Below are 23,517 nucleotides of genomic sequence, written 5' to 3'. Positions count from 1 at the left end.
CATCTTTTTCCGACGTCGCAAAATGCACAAAACAAGCAATGACGTCAACTAAAATGTTGTATTATTTTCAGCAATTTCATTACATTTGAAGATATGGCTAGTACTCTGGTAATAACGATGCAAAATTAGTCAAAATACATCTACACAAACAGGAGAATATGGGAATCTAAGAACTAACTTATATATCGGATAGGGCCATCCAAATCGCTATTACGTGCTTTCACCTGTAGTACGTTGTCATATTTTCTTATAGATTGTGAAACTACCAAAGCGTATCCGCTCTTATTAGGGAACTTTGAATTGGAATAGTTTGGTTCACCGTGAACAAAAAATAACGAAAATATAGCGTCCGTATCCACAACAAATACTCTCCATGTGATCTGAGTTACATTGACCTAGTATGAAGCATAACGGAGTTATGCCCCCTTATCATTATACGTGTATGACCTCTCTGTCGTCGTTTGACGTCGTAGAAGAAAATCCATTTTTGACATTTATTGCGAGTCATTTTTAATGTTGAGCGCATAATGTTATGCATAAGCACATAAATCCAATTCATATACACTTATGTCGTTCAGATATCAGGCTGTATTTTCTTCGCTCACACTTTCCGTGAAGATGCCAAAATAAAAAATTCGTAGCACAGTGCTTTTATCGGTGCGCGATAAAAAGCGGAGAAATTTACTGTTTTTTAACGCATAACAAAAATTTGGACAACATTTAGCAAGGTCTATTTCTCAAACCGCCGGGCACCCGTGAAGAGCCACCTCCTCGTGGTGGGTGCTGGGTAACGCTAAGCGCTCTTTGACCCCCCTTTGTGGACCCGGGGGTATATTTGGTCCACCAACTCGTTTGCTGTGGGTTGCGCCCCTGTGTCGGTGGAGGACGGGAGGCTGGTGGTTGAGGGCACTGGTTCTAGGAACAGTGTTCCTTTGCCCAACACACCACTTCGGCCCTTACTTCATCTAGACGGGTGGTTGAACTGGCCCGGTTCAATCAATCGGCTGGTCACGCCAAGCCCTGTGCATGGCGAATATTTTTGCACATTTCTATTATTGGGTATTTAGTCGTTTAAACTTTCAGTGTATAAATTATGAATGTATCTAATTGCCTAGAGTCCTATGCCAGAAGGCGGTGGCTCATGGGCCAATCTGGTTATATAGACCTCTGAATTCCGTGTTCTTTAGAAAAGCGTCATGGGCCTAACCAGCCTGGCACTTATTCTTTAAGATATCATGGCTTTTCTGGAGTATGGCATCCCTGTAACCCTGGTATTGCTGTCTGGTTTCCACTGCAATACCGTCCTTGTTGACACTCGATGGCGGGTGGGGGGCAGGGTTGCTGAAATATATTATTACACCATGGCTAAAAACACTCAATCTGGTTCATCAAAGACAAATAAGCGGAGATATCTTTCTTCATCATCTGACGAAGAAGTATCCCCTTTCATGAAAGATTCTTGGCCAAGATTTTTGGTTATTTCTACTGATGATGGAAGTCCATTGAATATTAATCCTTTTGCCGTCTCCAAGGTAAATGTAGAATGTATACGGCGACAGCAATCTGTCAATCTGCTTGGATTGCAGCAGTTTGTGAATAAACAGGTCGTTGTCTCGGTTCACAAGATGCTGAACACTTGTAGAGGTATTGTTAGAGACAGGTCGCGTTGTTTATCAGACATGTCTGAAGAAGATATTGTGGCAGAGTTGACGAATCAAGGTGTTATTTCTGTGAAGCGTTTCACTCGGAAACAGGATTCAAACGTGATAAAAACAAACACTTACCTCTTCACTTTTGGTCTAACTATGCTTCCTCAATCTATTAATGCTGGATACTGTAATATCGGAGTGGAGGTATATGTACCAAATCCACTCCGGTGTTATAAATGCCAAAAGTTTGGCCATGGGTCAAGATCATGTACTGGCAAGTCTATCTGCTCACGCTGCAGTGGAACCCATGACAGTACCGATTGCACTGGTAACATCAAGTGCGCAAATTGCAGTGGTGAGCATCTGGCTTCGTCTAAATCTTGCCCAAAGTTTGAATATGAAAGCCAAATTCTTAAAATCAAATGCATGAATAACATCTCGTACTTTGAGGCAAAGTAATTAGTTAACGCTTAGTCAAAATCTTCTATTGGTCAAACATTTTCGGCCACAGTTTCTTCTTCTGTTAGCCATCTATTAAAAGAACAGTTTCAACTTCCTGTCAGACTGACTTATCCGGGGTAAATGCAACTCAGATGAACTTGAGTGACGATACTTCAATATCACAAGATTGTCAACGCTCATCAGCATCCAAGACTGAGGAATCACAGCCAGATGATATTAATTCAACACAGGCAACTTAGAGCGTTGTCCACCTGTCGAATAAGGAAAAGAAAAAATTGAGAAGAACGACCAGAGCTCTTCAACATTTGGAAGATTCTCCTTCGTCGACACCTCCTGTGACGGTTCAAAATCCATTTGAACCACTTGATATTGAGATCACTCACTCACATACAGGGTGTAGGAGTTGCACTTCCATGCGCTCACAATCTCCAGTTGAACCTCCGTAAATTTGTTTTATGAAATTACTACAATGGAATTGCAGAGGCCTTAGGAACAATTTTAATGATCTACAATTACTATCGCAAGATATTAAACCATCGGCTTTTAGTTTACAAGAGACATACCTGAAAAGTACTGATAAATTTGAATTGCGTCAATACAATTCCTTTCATTCATTCTCCCCTCCAGGTGATAAAGCAACTGGCGGCGCTTCTATTCTAGTGAGGCAGGGTGTTATCCATAGCCCGGTTACTCTTAAAAGCAATCTTCAAGCTGTTGCTGTCCGTCTTACTTTACAGATAACCTTTACACTTTGTTCTTTATATATTTCTCCGTCTTCAACTCTTCAGCAGTCTGACCTCCAGGATCTTTTTGAACAGCTTCATCAACCATTTATAATCATGGGTGATCTTAACGGACATAGCCCTTTGTGGGGAAGTACCGATACCAATAATGAAGGAAAAGTTCTTGAGGACTTTATTTCAAACAATAATTTATGCATATTTAATGATGGATCTGTCACATATTTACACCCTGGTTCGGGAACTTATTCTGCACTCGATCTGTCGCTCACAGATCCAAGTATTTATAACGAATTCGAATGGTCAGTTTATGATGACCTGTGTGGAAGTGACCATTTTCCCACAATACTTTCAGCTATAATCCCGACTGATGACCCACCTGCAACAAGGTGGAATTTTAATAAGGCCAACTGGCCATTATTTCAGACACTATGTGCTGACAACTTGAAATCAGAATTGTTTGTCAATGTTCCAGATTCGATTCAGCTGTTCTCTGATAAACTGAATAATATTGCCGATGAAACTATTCCTAAGGCTTCTGCTAAGCCACACATTCGTAAACCATGGTTTACTGACGATTGTAAAAAAGCTAGGAAGTGTAGGAAGAAGGCAGAGAAATACTTTCGCCGCCATCCTACAGTCCACAATATCAATAATTTAAAAATGAATAATGCCAAGGCTCAACGTACTTTTAAACAAAGTAAACGTCAGTCTTGGAAGAACTTTGTATCAAAGATTAACTCCAGTACACCAATGACGAAGGTATGGAACATGATACAGAGAATCAAGGGCAAAGGTAGAAATTCTAGTGTTCATCATCTGAAAGATGGCCACGATCTGTTCACTGAAAAAATGGACATTGCAAACAAGTTGGGTGAAACTTTCGCTAGACATTCTTCTTCATCCAACTACAATCCAAAGTTTCAGAAATATAAAGATCATCAAGAAAAACTTAAAATTAACTTTCATCCTGATAATGGTGAAGATTATAATGAAGTATTTTCACTACATGAGCTGAATACTGCCTTAGCGCAAGCTCATGATACGGCAACAGGTGCTGATAATATCCACTATCAGCTCCTGAAACATTTACCTAATGCTTGTCTTGAAACACTTCTGAACATTTTTGATAATATTTGGACGACAGGCTATTTTCCTCCTTCGTGGCGTCATGCCATTGTTGTACCAATACCTAAGCCTGGCCGGGATCATACAGATCCATCAAACTACAGACCTATTTCATTAACTAGCTGCGTTTGCAAGACCATGGAACGCATGGTCAATAATAGATTAGTGTGGTTTCTAGAATCCAATAATCTAATTACTAACATTCAATGTGGTTTTCGTAAAAATAGAAGCACTATTGACCATTTGGTTCGACTAGAATCATTCGTTAAAAATTCCATTGTAAATAACCAGCATGCTGTATCAATCTTTTTCGACCTAGAGAAAGCTTATGATACAACATGGAAACATGGTATTTTAAGAGATTTACATGACTTTGGTTTGAGAGGCCGTTTGCCTCATTTTATATCACAGTTTTTAGCTGACAGGCAATTTCAAGTGCGTGTTGGATCAACCCTGTCTGACCATTATAATCAGGATCAGGGGGTTCCACAAGGCAGTATTTTGTCCATTACTTTGTTTAGCATAAAAATCAATAGTCTCTCAAAAGTATTAAATGACTCAATAGATGGGTCATTGTTTGTGGATGATTTTGACGTTTCATGTCGTGGTAAAAATATGCATACCATCGAGAAACAATTACAGATGTGTTTAAATAAAATTCATAAATGGTCACTTTAGAATGGCTTTAAATTTTCACAGATAAAGACCAAATGTATACATTTCTGTCGGAAATATAAGCCTCATAAAGATCCCGAACTGTACCTGGATGGCTCTCCAATTAACGTTGCAAAGGAAGCCAAGTTTTTGGGACTGGTTTTTGACAAGCATTTGACCTTTTTACCACATATTAAGTATTTGAAGACTAAATGCCTGAAGGCATTAGATCTATTAAAAGTCGTGTCCAGTTCAAAGTGGGGAGGGGATCAAACTACTCTCCTTCATTTGTACAGATCACTCATCCGGTCAAAACTTGATTATGGCTCATTCGTATATGGTGGAGCCTGTAAAAGCAATTTGAAACTTCTGGATTCTGTCCATCACCAAGGTCTACGACTTTGTCTTGGATCTTTCCGAACTTCTCCTATTGATAGTATTTATGTTGAAGCTGACGAGCCTTCTCTCAACCAACGCCGTATCAAATTATCTTTGCAGTATATTACTAAACTATCTTCTAATCAGTCGAACCCTGCATATAACTGTGTCTTCCATCCTCTCTATGAGGATCTGTACAACAAAAAGTCTTCTCTTGTTCCGCCTCTTGGGCTCAGAATTAAAACATTCATTGCTGCTGCCGGCATTAAGCTGGAAAATATAGCTCCTTCCCGTTTGCTTTCTTCTCCTCCTTGGCAATTGGTTAGGCCGCAAGTCGACCTAAAACTCACTACATTTAAAAAATCAGAAACTAATGACTTACTATATAAACAAGAATATAATCAATTAAAAAGTAAATATAATACATATAAATCCTTATTTACAGATGGGTCCAAGGATGGTGGCGCGGTTGCTTGTGCCACTGTCATTGGGTCCAAAACAATATCTTCCAGATTACCCAATGACAGTTCAATTTTCACAGCAGAAGCAAACGCAATTCTCACAGCTCTTAAATATATAAATAGACACCCTAAATATAAACAATATATAATATTTTCAGACTCTCTTTCTTGCCTTCAGGCGATTAAAAATATTTCTTGTAAACATCCACTTTTAAAAGAAATTATAGAATTACATAATGATCTTGCAACTGGCCAATACGACATAGTCCTCTGTTGGTTACCCAGCCACGTTGGCATTTCTGGGAATACAATGGCCGATTTTGCTGCCAAAGCAGCACTCAACAAATCTGTGAGACCACTTCTGATCCCATACTCTGATTACAAAGCTTTTGGTCGCATAAAAGGCACTATGGTTCAATCGTTTCACTAGCAGTCACAAAATGCCACGGCTCAGTGAACAGCGGAGGGAACAAGCTATCGGGATGCTGTTGGTGGGAACATCACAAAATGACGTCACCCACCACTTCGGAGTGAGCCCATCCACCATCAACAGACTCCAAAATCGTCATCAGCAAACTGGAAGCGTCCGTGACCGTCCTTTACCAGGACAAACTCCGGTCACGACGGCACGTTCAGACTGGCACATCCGACGAGTTCACCAAAGAAACCGCTTTCAGACAGCAGCAAACGTACCTCGAAACACCGTAGGACGTAAAGGACGCCACATCAGCGCCATGACAGTCATTTGACGTATGCAGGCTGTGGCACTAAGGGGCCATATCGGGAAACGTCATTACGTAACGTCATCGAGTCAACAGACTCCTGTTTGCACAGCAACATAGCCTCCAACCACCATGAATCTCCAACCAGTGGGTGTTTTTCAATGGGTCCAGATTCTGTGTGTCATTTGCAGATGGCAGACAACGCGTCTACAGGCAGCAACATGAACATGAGCTTGGTCGCCGGATTCACCAATGTCAACGTCAACGTCAGCCAAACAACGTCGCTGAGTTGACCCTGGCTTTACAACAGAAGAACATCCCCCAAGCACCTGTTCGACGTTTGTGCGAATGCATGCCACGTCGACTCCGTGCATGTGTACAGGCTCAGGGAGGTCACACTCGCTACTGACGGACGTAAGGGGGGTCTATGTGTGACGCTTGACGTGTCAGTCATATTGGCGGAACTCTTGCAATCATTTTTTATGAAAATTAAGCACAATGAAATTCTCAACAATTTTCATCCAAGTATTGTTGTTTGTTAAGTTTTCCTCATTTGAATTTTGTTTTGCGTTTTCAATGTGTGTCAGTATATGTTTTGTAAATAGATGAGGTTTTATAATTGGTAGTTCAGATTTTCAACTTAGATTGTTAGTGGCTGTATCCTCAAAGGGGGTTGAAGTAGCGTAAAATTATTGTCCTCCTGAGAGGGTACGTAAGTCCCTAAAACTTTCAAAGTAAATTTAGGCTTGCCACGTTTTTAATCGTAGAATATGTGTGCTTCTAATTTATGGCTAGATTTCTCTTCTGTCGCCGATGGCTGAGGGGATGGTGTAAATCCATCTAGGGTCCATGCAGGTAGCAAAAGTAATGTAAGTCCCCATGGTCCCTGGTATGGTGATCTACCTTCAGTTATTGGCGATTTATAGCCCATTTTTATACTGTATTGTGTTCCGCCTATAGTTAAAACGTTTTAGATTTATTAACTAGTTTTACATGCATATCTGTGATATACTAATTGTTTTACTGTCCTTCGTCGGCAGGTTTTTATAATATACATATATTTCATTTCAATATCAAATGTTCTCGTCACGATATGACTGAAATATTGCCGATGTGAAGTTAAATATTAACTCACTCACTCACTCAAACCGCCGAGGTAGTTGCACTTATATTTATACCAACGGATAGGAAATTTAATATTCTACATTTCTGTGTAATTTTATAGCCTTACGTAGATCCAGGACCACGCGAGGCAATTCTCGCACAACGTTCACTTTTCAAAGCGTATGATAATGTGCGCCTGAAAAAAAACTCGGCACCAAGGGGGTTAACGCCGCATTCAGCAATAGTCCAGATATTTATCAGCCGTGTGTAAATACCCTAGTCTGGACCAGACTATCCTGTGACTGGGAGCCACACCGTGAGCAATCTACGCAACTGGGATACGATGACCCGCACCAACCAACTGAAGAATACAGCTTGATTGGTTAATGTTTTTGCAGTTCACAAGGCTCACTGATCTTGGAAATATTACAAAGATGATACTGAGGATTGGCGAATTTGGAATAGGACCTGGGTGGTTGGTGATTGGGGTGAGTGTTACTTTTATAATTTGAAACTGTGTCATTGAATTAGGAGATAAACATCATGTGTTGGCGGTCGGTTCCAAATGAATTCCCGTGCTTCAAATACTCAATAACACCCGGAAATTGGCCAACACATGATGTTTATCGACATTGTAAACACAAAAGTAAACCAAAAGGTCCACACACCTTTTTCTGTCTGCACTTATTGACATCGCGTACGGGTACAGCAGTGAAATGTCATCAGCCGGCCGTTTCGGCTGTCTCCAATGGTAGCATCTGGAACTGTTCATTTGTGACGTCATTCGGACTTTACGTCACAATATGATTTTAATGACGTCATCACAGCTGACGACGTAACAATACAATGATGTGAGCGATGTTTGTATGTATTAATACGCAGCGAATTTCCGGGAATCGAATACCATTTGATCACGTTTTTCAACCAATCAGATTAAAGAACACAGTGACCTTTGGTTTACAATTACACAATGCAACCGCTTTGGCTCCCGTTTAACAGATAAATCTTAGCGCTCAAGTGAGCACATTTTCTTTGCTTTCATACTTGGCTTAAATCCGTTTAAGCGCTAACATAGCAACGGAACCCTAATAATGATGAAATGGCATGCTTGCGTGTGTTTATGTGTGTTTCCTTGACCAAACAGCCTGTTGATAGGTGGGTGTAATTTGTATGGAGGCTCAATGTCTTATTTTACAGATGCAAGGCTTTATTTGTCAAAATCAACGATGAGCCTTAATAGTGCTGTGGCAAACAGACAATTACATTTTTTAACAGCCTGAGCCATTATTATCATTAACATTTCTTTTGGCACTTTATTTTTTAATACCACCCCCTACCTAGGAGGGGCGGTGGGGTAGCCTAGTGGTTAAAGCGTTCGCTCGTCACGCCGAAGACCCGGATTCGATTCCCCACATGACTACAACGTGTGAAGCGTGTGATTTCTGGTCTCCCCAGCATGATATTGCTGGAATATTGCTAAAAGCGGCCTAAAACTAAACTCACTCACTCAACCTACCTAGGATATCACGTGGTCATCCTTAGCTGCTATGAAGGAAGGGGTGAACCGAATTCTTTACCAAACGATAATGCCGTTATGTTAATCTCTCTTCGATTTACAACCGGTTCTAACAAATGCTAATATTAATTATAATAGGGTCATAATTTGTCTTTACCAGCGCTTGTCGTAAGAGACGACTAACGGCATCGGGTGGTCAACCTCGCTGACCCTTTTGATGCATGTTATTGTACCCAAATAGGGCCCGTAAGTAGGTCAAGGGACTATGCGAGACCTGACATTGTTTAGTACGGCGACAAACAACGTTTTACGGCAGTGACAATAGCACTGTCACTTTTGGGGCGGTGGGGTAGCCCAGTGGTTAAGACGTTCGCTCGTCACGCCGAAGACCCGGGTTCGATTCCCCACATGGGCACAATGTGTGAAGCCCATTCTGGTGTCTCCTGCCGTGATATTGCTGGAATATTGCTAAAAGCGGCATAAAACCATACTCACTCACTCACTCACTTTAGGTTTTTTTAAAAGGATGGGTGGCTGGACTAAAATCAAGGTCGTTACATCCGTCTGTTCATTTAAGCGTGTTCGTCATAAGCGGAGTTGTCTGTATGTATCTTTACAGGTGGAGGTTCGACGTACACGTAGCTACGAGCGACACACTATCACAGAGACATTCTACACTTACATCAACAAATGGTTCCAAAGGTTGGATGGGGTGAATTTCTTCAACCGTAAAGAAGAAAAATATGAAATGCCTTACAAGCTGGTGTCCACAGTCACCACGGATCAGTGACAAGATTTAATATAGTCTACGTTATGTAGAGAAATAGATGTAGGTTACGATTAGGTGAGCATGTGTTATATTTCCAGACAGAGAGAGTTTATTTGTACGCGTGACCATACGTGTTTCATCGTTGTGTTCTGTACATTTCTTATCCCTCGCCTTAAATATATTGAATGATTGATTGAGTGAGAGAGTATGATCTTACGCCACTTTGAGCAATGTTTTAGAAATATCATGGCGAGGTAACCCAGAAATAGGCTTCACACATTGTACCCATGTGGGGAATCGAACCCTGGTATTCAGCGTGACGCGACTACCCTACCGCCCCCTTAAGTATATTGATACAAGTAGTATAGGAAGGGTCGCCAGACGGTACTTTTGGTTGAGGGAGGTTGAGGGAAGGTTACGGCAAATGCATTGGCTGATCCAAGTCACGTGGTCGTAGCTGATGCAGGACGTCATAGGTCAGGAAAGGTCAATGAAAGGTGGGTGTTTTAATGCAGTCTTGCAATCTTGTAGAAAACCCTTTATAAGACGTGAAAAAACAAAAGCAAAGTGTCATGAATTGAGCTATGTATAGCCTGCTGCCCTGAATAGACAGACAGCACCTGTCAGACCAGTTTGAATTGAGCGCGCTTGACAACTCACGTGACCCCGTCGTTTCAAATAGCCCGCGCTAGGCAGAGCCTGCGATCTGTTTTGATGAATATAGGGTGTGTGTTGAAACTACACCATAGCACAATAAAGAGGGGTTGTGTCAACATTATATACGCCGGGTAATGTAGGAAAAATGTACGTCTAGCTGCATCAAATTCATCCTGTACGGTGTATTAGTTGTACACCATGAAAGTTAGACAAGCTGTTTGTCAAGAGAAAGAAGAAATAGATAAGACATGTAGAGGCAAGCAACGTATTTCATGTTTACGATCTTCATCCTTCATTCGAAGAGATAACATATTTCAACATGGACATTTTAAACGCGAGGAACATGTTTCACTGGAAATATATGTTGAAGCAGGTTTATTCATAGCTATGATGGCATTACTTTCTCATAAAGACTCGTGTGTTGAGACTTGTTTGTACACGTCACGAGTGCATCACGTGACTAGACCCGCAGTATATGAAACAGATTTGGTCGAATAGAGAATCATTTACAGCGCAGAAGCCTTCGCTACCACACTGAATGCTTTTCACTTTGCTCAGTGTTATTGCTTACTACCTGGAAGATCACAGCACTATCCTAGAGTCATGGCAACGAGCACAAAGCAAGAAACCATGGGTTCATCAGTAGACAGAGATCAGAGAGACGATCGAGAGAGCATGTTTCATATCGGAAGTAGTCGGTATATCAATACCACCCGTATGAGTGAAGTATCCTTGGTCTCGGTGGATGTTGGGCTTTTGGCGTTTGATGTGGATGGCTTCGGTGAGCTTGCGTTTAGTGAAGTCCGTTTGTTTGTTAGAGAGAGTGGTGATGTCAGACATTCCATCCGCTTATGATGCACTCATCCACCAAGCCCAATCTACTGTATAAACATCTCATTATTATTTGTACATCATTGGCTTCCTCGCCTGTCCTTTGTCTACTCTCTGGCTTCATCAGCTTTCTGCCTAGCCTATTATGTTAATTATGTTGTTTTCTTTGTTACATTATTACAACCAGTATATATATACTTCCCCCTTCTTCATGTTCCATTATGCTTGACAACGGTACAAGAATCTGTATCGAAACGTCGCACTCACGAATAAAAAGAAGTTGTTATCCATAAAGTTTGTTCTATACCCCCATTCATGACACACAAGATCCGTCCCTTTAAGTATATGTTGCAGCCTGTGCTGGTCCAGTCAAAAATGACCAAGGCGGCGGGTCGTGAGAGATGTATTTATTTGTTGTGTCGCTGTGGCATGTGACACTCTGTAATAATAACAACAAAATATACAGTCAATATTTCCAAACACATTCACATATATACACACGGGTAAATCAAATATTGCAAAGAACAATTAAGATATCATTATCAAACCAATGCATACATATGATATGCAGTAATATAATTACATAAGAGGTTCATAAACATAAGCTCATACTCAAACACCTATTAGTTGATAGTCACTGATAGTTAAACACATACTAAATCTGCATTGAATGATCATATATACATATACATGCAATATAACATTTGCATCTTGGCATATCAAGATGAGAAACTATAAAAAACGCATACCATGTGGGTGACACAAATGTGTAGCCTTTGACCTGGGTGGTCGCCAATGCTCAGAACACTGAGCAGTACTCGGAAGGTGTAACCTATAGTGTAAATAATATAAATACCATAACTTTGTTGAAAGTGAGTACACAATGCAGACAACATATACATAATCTAAATATCATAACTTCCATATTTACAATTTCCTGATTATTACACCTTGGACAATAATCATACAGATAAATCTTACAGTATGCATTTAGATTAAAATAGTACACAACCATTACAATGAAATCTGACACATTCATCCATGACTCCATTCATAACATTCATGGTCATAAATCCCTAACTATTTACTATATCACACATTAGATTACTTAAAGGTATTTAATACAATCAATAAGTTTAATATATTTCATACAGTAGACTTAGTTTAGTAAGTAATAATTTTAACTAACCTGTGGACTGATCTGTACGGTGGATGCAGTGCAGTGAATGTGACAGGTGCTGAGAGGTGTTAAAATGGCTGGTGACATAGATATTCAAAATCACCAATCAAGACAAAGAATCAGGCTTCAGTCCTTTGATCAAGACAATAGAGTAAATACACGAAAATGGAATAACCTGACTACCCTTAAAACAAGAATGAACTGACCCTATAACCTGATTGAGCTATTAGAGTATTATACCTGAGATGAAGGTAGACAGGCAACTAATTAGATTACTTATTATAAACAAGCGGTAGTTTATACACTATATACAATGATAAAACCTGATTGGTACAAGTAAACAAATATAAAATATGTTTGATTTCATCCCTGTTACACACTTCCCCCCCCTCCAACCAATGACGTCCTCATCATGAAAGCTTTCCAGTCACAAGATCAACTAGAGCAACTGAAGCTTTGTTGGAAAATATCCCCTTAGCAATAAGAGAGCTAAGGTAATCCGCCCGGGAGATCCATTTTTCCTTGTTAACTGCAGATACTGCCATAATGTAGTCTCCACTTGTCTGCCAACCTGGTTGTATCCTCGCTCTTTGTGACCTACGGAGAGGTGGGGTTGGCAATATCCTTCTCCTACGATGTTCGGATACAGGTCTATCAGGAGACGATGTCCCGGAGGCTGCATCAGGTGGGGGAACATTAGGTTCCACTGCTGGAAGATCTGGAATGTCAGCTACGTCGGCTGCTTCTGCGTTAGCTTGATCTGTGCGATCGTCTGCTTGATCTTGATCTTCGTGGTCCATTGCTTGACCTTGATCTACGTCCAGAATGGTATCTGTATCCACTTCAACCTCATCTTCAGCTGGCCTATCAGCTGGTGTACCAACTGAATCTGAAGGGTCTGGTCGTGTCAAAGGTAACATTGCATCATCATCGTCGTCGTCATCATCATCATCATCTGAACTCTCCTTGGTTTGCAATTCCTCAGGGACTTTCTGGTTAGATGCTCCAGAATGAGGTCTTGACACCTTGGATTTTGATCTTAATACTGGTGCAGATGCATCTGGGATTGGTAAAGAACCGATAGGAAGTAACAAATTCCTATGGAGTGTCCTTGTCTTCCCTTCTCCATTTTCTTTCTGGACCATATATACTGGAATACCTGGGTTTGGTTGTCTCAGAACGACATAGACGTCCTTTTCCCATTTATCAGCGATCTTGTGCTTGCCATCAAATGCTACTATTTTCACCAGAACCCAATCTCCCATCTCCAGCATGGCTGCTCTAGCTTTCACGTCATAAGTCTCTTTCTGTCTTGCTTGAGATTTGTTCACAGCTTTAGAAGCAAGATCATAGGCTTGTTTAAGTCTATCCCGTAGAGTTTTGGTGTACTGGCACACTGACTTGGATTTACTTGGTTCAATCTCAAGGCCAAATGCCAAGTCAACTGGTAGTCTGGGATGCCTTCCATACATCAGAAAAAATGGAGAGTAACCTGTTGATTCATGCCTTGTAGAGTTATACGCATGTACAAGTGGGCCTACATGAGATTTCCAGTCTCTTTTCCCATCAGGGTTAAGTGTTCCAAGCATATTCAGAAGTGTTCTATTAAATCTTTCGCAGAGACCGTTGCCCATTGGATGGTATGGTGTTGTGTCCATGTTAGTGAGGTGGCAGAGTTCAGTCATCAACTTTCCTTCAAAATTAGCACCTTGATCAGAATGGATACGTTTCGGTAAGCCGTAATGCACCACAAAGTTTTGAAAGAAAACTTCAGCTGTTGTTCTCGCTGTCATGTTTCTGGTAGGATAAGCCTGTGCATACCGTGTAAAGTGATCTGTTACAACTAAGATGTGTTGTTGTCCTCCTTTAGATGGTTCAAGGGTCAAGAAATCCATGCATACTAATTCCATAGGCTGTGAAGTTTTAATGTTGACTAACGGAGCTCTCACTGCTGTTGAAGTTTTTCTTCTAAGGCATCTTTCACAGTTCTGCACATAATCCTCAATGTTCTTTGTCATTCCTGGCCAGTAGAATCGTTCTTTTATGAGGGAATGCGTCCTGTCTCGCCCAGGATGGCCAATCTGATCATGAAGACAACGAAGTACAGACTGTCTACATCTCTTTGGCAACACTAATTGTTTGCAATCTTCTCCATCCTCTTATGTTATCCTGTAGAGAACTCCACGACACAATTTGAAGTTAGAAAAACTCTTGTTCAAGGTGATCAATTCTGTATCCCCAATGCAATCTTGATGCTTTAGTCTTGTTCCACTCCGGAGATGTGAAATGACTGTTTCCAGGGCAGAATCTTTGGCCTGAGCTCTCCTCCAGTCACGTGCATTCAAATCGCAGGTATCCTCTGTTGTGGCTAATCCTGAGTCGTCTACTACTGCTGATGACAAACAGACACTTTCCACTAAACTGGGTACAACTGTCATGTTACAAATAGCATTGACAGATTCGGATGTTATCATTGGCTGTTGAAGTCGGGACAGTGTATCTGCATCAACATTTGACTTTCCTGGACGATACTGTATGTCGAAGTTGTAAGTAGATAAAGCTGCCAGCCATCTATGGCCTGTTGCATCTAGCTTGGCACTGGTGAGGAGTGGGTTGTTATCCGTAAGGACAGAAAACTCATGGCCGTACAAATAATCATGAAATTTCTCTGTTATAGCCCATTTCAGACATAAGATCTCCAGTTTGTGAGCGGAGTAGTTGCGTTCAGACTTATTCAATCCTCGGCTGGCATAAGCAATGACTTGTAGATGTCCATCATGATGCTGATATAAAACAGCTCCCAATCCGTGTGTGCTAGCATCAATGTGTAACTCAAATGGCTTGGAGTAGTCAACATACCCAAGAATAGGAGGTGTTGTCAAACGATCTCGCAACTCTTGAAAGGCTTTCTCCTGAACAGGTCCCCATATCCACTGTACTCGGTCAACTTTGTCTTTCTTTGATTTTGATTTCTTTGAATGTGTCTTTGGCATCAATTCCGATAGAGGTTTGGCAATTTTGGAGAAGTCCTTGACAAATTTTCTATAGTATCCAGCAAATCCCAAAAACTTTCGCACTTGCTCTGGACTTGTTGGTGTGGGCCAATTTTGGATCTTTTCAATCTTCTCTGGGTCTGCCTCAATTCCTTTTTTCAGATACCATATAGCAAACATATTTCACACGATGTTTGAAGAATTTGCATTTCTTTGGTGCTAGTTTCAAGCCACATTCTCTAAGTCGTTGAAATACACATTCCAAACGTTCCAGATGTTCCTCGTAGGTCTTAGAGAAAATAATCAAATCATCAATATAGACGAGGCAGATTTTCAGATGTAATCCTGAGAGACAGTTTTCCATTAATCGTTGGTAGGTTGCAGGGGCATTACAAAGTCCAAATGGCATCCGATTGAACTCGTAGAAACCGAGTGGCCCGACAGTAAATGCTGTTCTTACTTTGTGTTTCTCTAGTATCTCTACCTGATGGTATCCAGACTTCATATCAAGAACGGAGAAGTATTTCATGCCACCCAAACAATCTAACAATTCTTCCACCCGTGGCAGAGCATAAGAGTCTTTCAAGGTCCGCAAATTAAGCTGGCGATAGTCCACACATACTCTTAGATCTCCATTGTGTTTGCGTACTAAAACCACATTTGATGCCCAAGGACTGTGTGAGGGTCTTATCACTCCAGCAGACAGAAGTTGTTAAAGGTGACTGTAGACTTCATCGTACATGGCTGGAGGTATTCGGCGATGTCGCTGCTTAAATGGGATATCATTGACAACGTCGATGCGATGTTGCACTGCAGTACTATGGCCTAAGTCATCATCCCCTTTTGAAAATATGTCTTTGAATTTGGTGATGATGTTCAATCCTAACTCCAGTTCCTTTTCAGAGAGACCTTTTTGTTCAATCTCGACTTGTTCAAGGACCTTTCTTCCATCTTCCGTCTCAAGAGGTAATATACTTCGGACTAGTACAGGTTGGAGTTCACATAACAGAGCACGTGGTCTGATAACAACAGTCTGAGTGGTTACATTGGCTACATGTACATCAACGGTTCCAGGATGTTCACAGTTGTATTCAACAATAGACGGGGCAATGTCAAGGTCGCTTGGAATAGCTGCACTGTCAGTGGGTTGTAGTATGGCACAAACCTTAGGGAAGTTCACGTTTCGAACTATCTGGCCGCTAATGACTATTTCACTGTTAGCAGGGAGGTAGATATTGGCAGCTTCAGCATTCCTCACAAGTCCAAGCTTTCCACCATTCCTGTGAAGTTTATTTTCATGTAAAGTCAAACTTCGCATAGCCAAATACCAAGGTGTGTACAGAGCAGCCTTCTGTAAGAACTTAACCCCATGTTTGCTCCTGCATTGATCCATTAGGTGAGAAAGAATGTTTGTTCCAAGTAATGCTGGCACTTTGTTGTTATAGTTGGTATCTTTGGAGATTAGGAATAAACAAGAAATGGGCTCCTCAAATCCGATTCCTTTTGCCTCTAGTCTAACATCAACATATCCTGTATATGGTAAAGATTCCCCACCTGCACACTCAATATTAAGGATATCTTGTAAAGGCTCCAATGGAACATGCTTCAAGTATGTATCATAGAATGACTGTGATAGAATGGAAACAGTTGCTCCCGTATCCAGCAATGATCGAACCTGCACTCCTCCAATAATGACGTCCACTTCACTGGCATTTCCAACTAGCCCGTCAGGTATCGGCTTTGGCTTGGGGCGCTCATAGATGCCTACAGGTGGCCCCTGCCCATAGGTCTGTGCGAGTTTAAACCTCGTCCTCTCCTACTATGGTCCAGTCTCACATGGCAATGATACTGTGTGTGTCCAACTTGACCACATCTCCAGCAAGTAGGTCCCATCGGATTCCAAGCCCTTGGTTCTGCAGAATACTGTTCTGTTGTAGGTTGGTACTCTGAATAACCTTGCTGAGTATTTCTCGGAGAATTATATCTTGCTTGTGATGGACCATGACCAGGGTTATTTGTCCAATTGTGATATCCAGGTGCTTGTTGTCTTCCCCTACCATGATATTGTAAGTCCTCTCCTCTTGTACTGGCTTGTTTGATTTCTGCTACCTCTGTTGTAAGTTTGTTTAGCATGGCCTTGACGTCATCCATTTCCTTCTTCCATTCAGGAGGCTGCTGCTCTGTAGCTCTCTTTGCAGTGGCTGTTACGGTTGATTTACTTGGCTGGGCAGAGCACAACTGGTCATTCTCAATTTCCCGTAGAGCTTGTAACAGGTCATCAAAGCTGTCCGATGAATCAAACTTGTGCCCAGAGATGTTCTTTAAAGATGGTCTTAGTCCTGTCCAGAGCATGTTCCGAAGCATCTCATCTCCATCTATGTGTCCAGGGCTATCCTTTATTGCATGAGCCAACAGTTCCTCCAAACGACAACTCCACATGGAAACATCTTCATCATCCTTCTGTTTGGCACTGTAAAACTGAGCCATCCGTGATTCCTTTCTGTCGGCAACATCAAAGATGATCTTCAGTTTCCTAAGGAGTGCGGAGATATCACTTCCATGCCTCATATTCACAGCTATCTTAGCGGCATCTCCCTTAAGTGAATCCTTAATGGCTTGATCCTTGACATCCTTGGGATAGCTCTTGGATTCCAGAAGACTGTTGACATGATAACTCCAGACATCATATGGTGTATCCTTCCCATGCCTGTCACTGCTAAATGGGGGTATGCTGGGAAATCGTTGATAGACAACGGAAGAGGATTGGGCAGCAGTGCTAGGTCCTTCTGCTGCAGGTTCTGTCTTAACAGTAAGGGAGCCTTTCAACCATTGTTCAAAGTCTTCAGGTGTATTGGCTTTGGGTTTTTCCTTTCCACGTTGGAACACTTCAAGCATATTCTGAATTTCCTGCTCTGTGAATTCCATGGTGACTAACAGCAATGACTGTCCAAAACAATTCCACGATATGCGAAAACTCAAGGAATGCTGACTAACACCAATAACGAAAACAAGTCCAGCCAGACCTCGAACCAAGCACAAACCCAAGAATCAAATCCTGAATTCTATCACCAACTAGTCCCACAAAAGACACTTGATGACAATAGACTAGCAAACAAGTTGACAGTGCCACCAACTAAACCAATGCAACAGCAAGATTGACCAAACTCAAGACCAACAATATCCAAACGGACCCAAGCAAGTGTTTATCACAAAACACCAAAGTCAGAAATCCCTACTCATGAGCTGAAATAAATAAATGTACTTATAAACACAATATGAAACTTCACTTACACAAGTTTCATACGAAGGAAGACTGAATGCGAAGTAAAGGGAGAGATGAGTTAGTTATGTGCGTGACATGGTGAGTGCATGTATCTACCTGTGTGCACAAGCTTTACATGACCTAATGTTTATTTACATAACACGCATATACTTACGTTAATGGATGTGGCAAATATATATGCCAATTAAGGAAGGAAAAACACAATTCAAATTAATCTAACTGATGAACTAATTAAGTAATTATGTTGAAATAAATCTAATTGATAACAAGCACACTACTGTTTATTATGCTTTCACACAAACACACATCTAAATCACACAAGACTAAGTATTTATATACTAAAGACTAAAGATATATTAAAGCAGTATAATCAATCAATGATAATAACTAACGGTAAATGACAATAACTGACAGTAAATGACAATAACTGGCAATAAAGGACAATAACTGGCAGGGTACCCTGAGAAAAACAATGTTCAAGTTTGGTATACCAAATACAGCAAAGACAAATAAATTATTGCTGGCAAATTTACAAAGTGTCAAGACTGATATGGCACAATAAAGCAAAGCACAATTTCACATTTAAAGACTAATAGATAAGTATTACATGACAATAGTAGGATCAAATTACTTGGTGGTCACGCTCAAATGTGTGTGAGCTCACAAGATAGAACGAGTCAATGTCAGTGTGCACACAGTTTAAAGTTGAATATTGGCCTCACAATTGAGTCCGACTTGATGAATTCATCAATTCACATCATAGTCACATCACAGCATCATTCTGCATACACATGAACATGTATCTATGTGTCATCAAAGATTGATTTGACTATTGGGCCATACAGATAGGCGTACAGATGTTTACAAACAGGTGTTTTCTCACTGTGAGGGTTGAGTATGGTGCTCCTCTGACGTCACATCCTGTCAGATCCACTTCTACACCCAACTCCTCACTGGGGGCTCCATTGTTGCAGCCTGTGCTGGTCCAGTCAAAAATGACCAAGGCGGCGGGTCGTGAGAGATGTATTTATTTGTTGTGTCGCTGTGGCATGTGACACTCTGTAATAATAACAACAAAATATACAGTCAATATTTCCAAACACATTCACATATATACACACGGGTAAATCAAATATTGCAAAGAACAATTAAGATATCATTATCAAACCAATGCATACATATGATATGCAGTAATATAATTACATAAGAGGTTCATAAACATAAGCTCATACTCAAACACCTAATAGTTGATAGTCACTGATAGTTAAACACATACTAAATCTGCATTGATTGATCATATATACATATACATGCAATATAACATTTGCATCTTGGCATATCAAGATGAGAAACTATAAAAACGCATACCATGTGGGTGACACAAAAGTGTAGCCTTTGACCTGGGTGGTCGCCAATGCTCAGAACACTGAGCAGTACTCGGAAGGTGTAACCTACAATGTAAATAATATAAATACCATAACATTGTTGAAAGTGAGTACACAATGCAGACAACAAATACATAATCTAAATATCATAACTTCCATATTTACAATTTCCTGATTATTACACCTTGGACAATAATCATACAGATAAATCTTACAATATGCATTTAGATTAAAATAGTACACAACCATTACAATGAAATCTAACACATTCATCCATGACTCCATTCATAACATTCATGCTCATAAATCCCTAACTATTTACTATATCACACATTAGATTACTTAAAGGTATTTAATACAATCAATAAGTTTAATATATTTCATACAGTAGACTTAGTTTAGTAAGTAATAATTTTAACTAACCTGTGGATGCCGGGTCAACACGCCTTACTGTTTCCAAGTGAAACTGTCTCAACATTTGAAACTGGACGGCATGAGGATGGTGGCTCTGTTAGAAATGAAACTGGGCCGACTAGAGTTGACAGATATCAATAATATGTCCATTGACGTGTTGTGTAATCTGTGCGACAGTTCACACGTGGGTGAGAATTATCTATCTTTATTGAGACGAATCGATCTGAGAGATGGACCCAATTATTATTTTCACCAGCCATGGTACTTACCCGTTATCGTGAGAGACACCTCAGAAATCTAAGTGTATATAAAGTGTGCGGAAGGAACATCGCATTTATTTCTGAAAGAGACCGTGAACGTATCACTTGTGTTGCGACGTTATCTCTTTCTGAGTTAAGCACTATGGAACAGAAACTGAACATTCCCGACACCAAGAAGTTTGTGGACTTTTTACTAGATCGCAGACGTAAGCATGTGGGAAAACAGCTGGTCAAAGGACGTCCCAGTTCGCGTATCATTCCCATCGCAGCCCTAGCAAAAGTTGCACCTAGCCGAGACTCCAAATTGAACATAACAATGACGTCACCCAATCCGAACGTGGTCCAGAGAGCCGAGGCGTCTCAGAAGCATACTAAGGCTATAAAACGTAAAGCATGGGACAAGATTGTCACTTCGAAGAAAGTACGTCGTGAGGGTGACAGCTCTAAACGATCCTTTATCGAGTTTAAGGACACTCCTGCCATCGACCCGAGAGATATCTTCCAACACTAACCATGTCGGTACTCACAGAGAAAGAGTTTACAGAAGCCCTGCCAAATAGCTTAGATTTATTCGAATTGCCTCCCTATCAAACCAGCACCCTGCAATATTACTACATGAACGTAAGACCCCTGTCTATCATCACCGCTTCCGGTCTGGTTGAATTTCACATTACGAATGGCGGGAAAGACTACATCGACTTGGGCAAGATGCGACTTCATGTCAAACTGAAAGTCAGTCATACCGACAAGACGTCCTTAGCCGATAAAGAAAGAGTAGGGCCCGTCAACCTCACTTTGCGAAGCTTGTGGAGTCAACAGGGTCAACAGGTCAGTTCCAGCAATGCCGGTTACCCTTACAAAGCCCTCATGGAAACCGTCCTCGACTATGGAGCCGATGCCAAGACCCGCCAGCTGACAAGTCAGCTGTATTACAAAGATTCGGGTGCCACCTTGGAGGACTTTAACTCCGGGGACCCCTACGCCGGTGGGAATGACGGCCTCAACAACCGCGGAGGTCTTATCGCCGGAAGCCGGTCCTTAACCCTAACGGGAGCCCTCATGGAAGACATGTTTGGTTTCAACCGTCATCTGGTGAATGGCGTGGACGTGGGGCTCAAACTGTTTCGCTCTAGCACATCCTTTGTCTTGATGTCTGAAGAGACCGATAAAGATTACACCGTGGAACTGCAAAACGTGTACCTGAAAGTATGTAAACTGAGAATCAACGATGCTCTCATCGTGGCCCACAACAAACAGTTCGAAAAAGGCAATGCCCTGTACCCGTACGAAAGATCCATGGTCAAGATGGCTTCGGTCATGTTTCAAGACGAAGTCCCCAGTCAACTGATTGTCGCCTTGGTGAGGTCTGATGGGGTGAACGGATCGTACACGGTCAATCCGTTCTGTTTCCAAGGCGATATCGTTAAAAGCAGGGACTGTACTTGAACGGTACCCCTGTACCGGGACGTCCGTTAGAGTCGGACGACATCGAGACTTACGCCAGTCTGTACGACTGGAATAACGAATGGCGCAAAGACAAAGATTTGAACTTGGACCGCATGGAATTTCCCATAGGTCACGCCTTGTACGTGTTTAACTTGAAAGACATCAGAGCCAATAGAGGGGAATATCTGAATCTGGTCAAGTCGGGCAATCTGCGACTAGAAGTCCAGTTTGCCCAAGCCCTCGCCATACCTTCAACGTCATTGTCCTGTCTAAGTTTCCGGCCCTCATCGAAATTGACCAAAGCTGAAACGTGTTTCTGAAAAAGTCAATGTACAAACAACAGTTACAGTGTGCCATCCGTAGCGATCCCAGGATTTCGTGCACACATGGTGGGTGTGTATGCAAGAGATACCCTAGCTAGCATCGCCTCACCTTCCAGTGGAAGACCATTGGGTGTGTGTGTGTGTGTGTGTGTGTGTGTGTGTGTGGCTAACACGGACCTAGCGCGTGGCGAGGGTCAACATTGGGTTGTCTTCTACTTTGACAGGAGTGGAGTCGGCATGTTTTTTGACAGTTATGGACAGAAACCGAGTTACTATCCTCGTGAATTTGAACACTTTGTAAAGAGACATTCTCGCAGTTATCGATATAACATGACTGTTTTACAGCAATATAGTTCGAGTGCTTGTGGATGCTATTGTTTATATTAAGCGTTACAGAAATGTAGAAATGGAGCTAGTGTACGAGATATCGTACAGATGTTTTGTACAGACAAAACACGCAATGATGCGTATGTGACTTGCTTATCTGTGACTATTTCAAGTACTGTTTCACGTGTTCTACGATATAACATGCATTTACTTCCTGTAGAGTGCTAGAGTAGTCAATAAAACCAGAGAAAATGTCTATTGTGTTTCAGTTCTATATATGTTAAGGATGTATATATGGTTGTATGTAAGTAGGGTAAAATGGTTACAGGGTTTTATGATTATTTAAGACCGAGGTATCATGAGTACGTTTCATTGATGAGTGTGACATCGTTTGAGTCAGTCCTGGCTAGATATGTGCTGAGACATTACGCGTTTTACAGACAACTTCATTCACTGAATGATTACGAAGGAACTTTGCGTGATATTCGTGGCATGAATGGCGAACAAATCAAGGGTACTAAAGCCATTGTAAAGCGACTGCTCGATGCACGCATCCCGGTGACATGTGGAGAGCAACGTCGTTTCCTGCAGCCTAATCCCCACAACAATTATTTGAGGATGTTGTGACGTATCGCTCGAGCCGAGACGACAGATAGAAGCATTAAGCGAACCATGTTAAACCATATTCCCTTGATTCAGTTTATATTCAAGTATGAACATGGCAGACACGTCAGAGACGAAACCCAAAGAGCTCTCCAAAGAGTGGCTACAACAGCGACAACGTCCACCCATACCGAGGGCTGTATAAATAACCTGCACCAGTGACAGAATGTAA

General features: G+C 41.3%; 2 long non-coding RNA genes across 2 annotated transcripts; both read right to left on the bottom strand.

The window, feature by feature from the left end:
* Window positions 1–11,463: 11,463 nt before the first annotated feature.
* On the bottom strand, window positions 11,464–11,850 carry LOC124265105. The gene is made up of 2 exons (XR_006895342.1): window positions 11,821–11,850; window positions 11,464–11,510 (listed from the first exon to the last, which is right to left on the bottom strand). It is a non-coding gene; the product is annotated as an uncharacterized LOC124265105 (long non-coding RNA).
* Window positions 11,851–19,539: 7,689 nt separating this feature from the next.
* LOC124265047 lies at window positions 19,540–19,947 on the bottom strand. The gene is made up of 2 exons (XR_006895325.1): window positions 19,896–19,947; window positions 19,540–19,586 (listed from the first exon to the last, which is right to left on the bottom strand). It is a non-coding gene; the product is annotated as an uncharacterized LOC124265047 (long non-coding RNA).
* Window positions 19,948–23,517: the final 3,570 nt, after the last annotated feature.

The sequence above is a fragment of the Haliotis rubra genome, unplaced genomic scaffold, assembly GCF_003918875.1.
Source record: "Haliotis rubra isolate DU_JTF1 unplaced genomic scaffold, ASM391887v1 Scf96, whole genome shotgun sequence".
Lineage (NCBI taxonomy): Eukaryota > Metazoa > Mollusca > Gastropoda > Lepetellida > Haliotidae > Haliotis > Haliotis rubra.
This window is presented reverse-complemented; position numbering and strand designations above follow the sequence as displayed.